Here is a 4,647-nt window from a genome sequence, read left to right on the forward strand (position 1 = left end):
TGACAAGAGTTGAAAACCTCTTTGGGGAGCACCTGGGTGGCTCAGTGGGTTAAAGCCTCTGCCTTGGGATCAAGCCCTGCATTGGGATCTCTGCTCAGCAGGGAGCCTGCTTCCTCCTCTCTGTCGGCCTCTCTGCCTACTTGTGATCTGTCAAATAAATTAAAAAAAAATTTTTTTTTTAAATCTTAAAAAAAAAAAAAGAAAACCTCTTTGGCTACTCTCTTTTTGTAAAGTTACTCATCACTGGAAAGCTGGTCCAGCTTGTAAAATTTGGTTCTAATCTCTTCTAAACTCTTCCTCTCAACTTTAGAGGGCTTTCAGGACAAGGAAGCACTTAGTATCTTTTTTCTGGGGGGATGAGAGGGGAGGTTCACTATTTATTTATGACAAATATCCCACATCCATGATCCTCTTCAGTCAGAAATTCTTAGAAACAATACCATAGGTCATGGCCAGTCAGAGGATGGAGTCATCGGACTCACGCATCCTACAAATGGCCCCACAGATAGCATAGGTTTTAAACTGGCCATTGCCCCTGACTGTCACTTTGTCAGTCTTGGCCACATTTAGCTGGGTAGATGTGTGGTCCTTGGCACAGACAGTTTGGTTGCTGATGGAGCATTTCTGTGGCACATACAGGTCCACGAACTCACCAGCTTTGAGATGAGGTGGTGGCTGCCACCACCCCAAGGGCAAGTGCAGAAAGGAAGTGCTGTGTACATGCCCCCCAACACCACCACTTAGTATCTTTTTTGAGGACCGAATGCTCCTCCCTGGAGCCTGGAGATGAGATATTCTCTAGCTAGGGATGTAGGGCACTCCGATGTGATTGCAGGTTCAGATGCGGCTCACTTGCAAGGCGTGGAAGCAGGTGTGTTTGAAAATTACATGAGGGAAGGCAGAGGTCAGCAACCTCTTTGGCCATCTGCAGAAGAAATAATGTTGATACAAGGGTCTTGAGCCAGGGAGGATTAAGAGAGGGTGAAGGAGTGGGGGAGGGGGGAGACAAAAGATGTAGTAGAGAAGAAGGAAGAGAACAATTAAAGGATATATGTTAAGAATGAGACTGTTACAGCAATCTTAGTTATAACTCTGCCTCTGGTCATCTGCTCCTAGGAAGCCAGGATCCTCTTACCAGAAATCTGTGCTTCAGTCAGCCCCAGATGCTTGGGGGGTATAGGCTTGGAGGCAACTGGGAAGGGTAGGGGGCAGTCCGTTGATTCTGTGTACACTCTTAAGTGTCTCTCTGAATTCCACTCCAAGTGGGTTTAAAATGGCACCCAACATAGACTGGTTACTATCTTCTGTCCCTCTTTTTCTTCTTTCTCCCTTTATTTCAATTTTTTTTTAAATTTTTTAGCTTAAGAAATATGACCTCGGTGCCTAGTGACCCTTTTGGTTTTGGTCCGTATCTGTCCTGATTAGCAAAAGGGAAATAGGAAATGACATTTTAAGACTAAGACACTAATAAAAGCAAAGACATTTCTTGTAAGCCTAAAATTCTGCTAAATCAGAGTTTTATGTTTTTATTTATTTATTTTTTTTCTTGAGCAGTTTGCTTACAATCCTGGAACCATGTTCCTCATATCTGGGAAATCTATTTTACATTGACTTTTTGTATTTGCTACATTTTATATTGACTGGCTTTGCTGTATTTTAAATGTATTTGTGTCTAGACTTGTGGGACTTTAGCTACAGCCAATTTCTACATTATTAAGAGGGTTATTTTGAGTGGCCCCTGTGAATAAACCTAATTTTCCCCTCTGATTAGTGCTTAATTTGAAATTGTTTGTGCAATGATGAAATCTTTCTTGAGTTTCACTTCCAGATTCCAGTTTCCATTCCCAGAGGTTGCTTTTGATTACATAAATGCTTTCAGGGTGATTATGTGGGCAAAATTGTATATTAGGTAGTTTTGGTGCTTTTTATAAGAAATTGTGTTGTTTAGAAAGAAGGGCTGTGAGTTAGGTTTTGGATTTTAGGTACTTTACAATTACGTGATCACTACCTCTATTCAAGGCAAAAATATATGCTGCATCTGCAACCCTGCATAATTTTGTCACCCAGCCTTTGATTGGAAAGTCATTTCTCTTTAAGATTCCACATTCCACAGCAGGAGGATTTTTCTAGATCTACACATCAGGCTCTCAGTGTGTGTGTAGTCTCCCACATCTCTGTTTTTCTCCCATCTTCAGTTCTTCTAATAAATGTCTTGAGGGGCAAAAAGTAAGATATTCATGCTCTTCCCCCCAAACTGAAGCTAGAAATCAGACCACATGACTTCATTAGGAGCCAGTGCTGGCACCTATGAATCTCTGTACATATACCCTCTGACCCCTGGCCATATACCTTGGTATCTGCCTCATAGGTTCAGAGCCGGAGAGGAATTTTGCCTCTGAATGAGTACCTTGGATTTTACCTTTACCTGACTTAGATGATAACAAGTGATATTTTGGATTGAGAAATGATGTTGGAATAGGTTAAGATTTTAAGGGCTGTTGGGGTAGGGTGATTATAGTTTGATATGAGAAGGACATGAAAGGTCAAGGGCAGTGTTATGAGTTGAACTGTGACCACCGCAAATCACTATGTTAAAGACCTAACCTCCAGGACTTCCAAACATGACCTTACTTGGAGATAAGTGACTTCACAGAAGTAATCAAGCTAAAATAAGATCACCAGGGTTGGCCTTACTCCAATATAGCAGTGTCCTTATTAAAAGGAACAATTTGGGCACAGAGAGTCATGCCCAGGAACAGACAATGTGAAGCTACAGAAAGAACACCATGTGAACATGAAGACAGATATCTACAAGCCAAGGAGAGAGACCTGGAACAGATCCTTTCCTCACAGCACTCAGAAGAAAACAACCATTCCAATACCTTTATTTTGCACGTGAAGACTTCAGGTCTATGAGGCAAGAAATTTCTGTTGTTTAAGCCACATAATTTGTAGTACATTATTATAGTCACATTACAGCAAACTAACATAGGCAGGCAAGCCATGATCCATGGACTGGATCATGGAACAGACAAATGGCGTATAAGACCTAGTCACTGCTATAGATATTTTCTACATATACACATCCTGCTTGCTAGAATATAGTTTTCTGTGTCCCTCTTTTTCATTATCTTCCATTTTTATAATTTCTTTCATTCTCTAGAAATCTCAAAGAATTACCAACTGTCAGTCCAAGGATTAGACTCACAAACTTTCAATAATATCTGGTGTTATTCTCAAATCCAGAGATGGTCAAAGTTATTTTTTCTACTAGTACTTTTACTACTGCTACTATCAGCCAGGATTCATTGACCTTCTGTCTTGTTTCAGGTAACATATTAAGATATTAATTTCTTTAACCGTGATCACATTACAGGCATGAGGTAGTAGCCATCATTGTTTGCTTCATTTTGGAAAGGAAAGCATGGTGGCCAGCAGGTTTGATGATTTGGCTGAACCCACCTGGCTCATTAGTGACATGACAGAGTTGAGAATCCCTCACCTTTATGGTCTTCATCATGTCTCTACTCAGAGACTCAAATTCTGAGATTGAGGAAAAAGAATAATCAAAGTAGGATTTAAGCAGTGAGACTACAGAGAAACAATCACTTCTGTTTCTTAAAGGATGCTGGAAAGGTATCTTTTAAGAAACAAGTCACATTACTTTGAGCATTTCCAATTTTTCCCACTGAAGACTTTTCCAATAACAAAATCTAACATGAGTAGTCATTGCATCAATTCACATTTTAAGCCACAAACAGACCAAAAAGACTTGCTGTATCAGCTCAAAGGAACATTCTTCTGTAATCAATTAAAATCATTGCACTTGATTATTCCATTCCTGCCAAGAAACAATTTAAAAAGCCTGTTCACAACAATTTGTTTTACAATTTCCAGGACCACTAAAATGACCTCCTGAGGACCTGGAATTTTAAAAGATTTTTCCAGTGTTGCCTGGGGGGGCCGTAAAACAAACACACATAAGCCCACTGAGATCTTAATGACACGCATGTGAAGTCTACACTCTTCATTCATCAAACCTCAGTTTATATATTATAGCTGTTACCATGGGACATGATTTTACTGTAAATAAATAAAGGACTTCGATGACCAGAGAACTGGGCTAGTACTGTGGCTCCACCATGCCCTTGCTGTGTGTCCCTTAACAAGTTATCATTCCACTCTGAATGTCCATGACCTAATCTTTAAATGGAAAGAGCAATGCCTACAACACAGGCTGTAAGAGTCAAATAGAATAGTGAGCACGGAGCATCTGGCACATGATTGAGACCATTAATTTTTACTTCCATTCCACGTTTTCTTCCCTCTTGTTCTCTCAGTTGCCCAGTGTGTTTCTTTGCCCTTATGTCAGCTTGCCGAGGGCTGACATGTTGAACCATGGTAGCTGAACAGGTTAACTAAAGCTTGAGTCAGACTCCCTATAAGGTCAATTTCTAGTGTATGTTTTGCTGAGTGGGAAGAAGTGAAGAATCCACAGGTCATGTGGTGTCCAGCCTCCATCTGCACAATAGTGGTTAGGAAATCTCGGGGGAAACACATTTTTTTTCCCGTTTTGCCTAGAGCCAAGGGAAAGACATGCATTTATCCTCATAGTTTCCATTCCTGTGTGTTTATATGCATGTGTAT

The 4,647-nt window shown here is 40.5% G+C and overlaps 1 pseudogene; it reads right to left on the reverse strand.

Annotated features, from left to right (window-relative positions):
- Window positions 1-417: 417 nt before the first annotated feature.
- On the reverse strand, window positions 418-4,400 carry LOC116867357 (annotated as a pseudogene).
- Between the last annotated feature and the right edge of the window lie 247 nt (window positions 4,401-4,647).

The sequence above is a fragment of the Lontra canadensis genome, unplaced genomic scaffold (assembly GCF_010015895.1).
Source record: "Lontra canadensis isolate GAN:19392208 unplaced genomic scaffold, GSC_riverotter_1.0 scaffold12, whole genome shotgun sequence".
In the NCBI taxonomy this organism is placed as follows: domain Eukaryota; kingdom Metazoa; phylum Chordata; class Mammalia; order Carnivora; family Mustelidae; genus Lontra; species Lontra canadensis.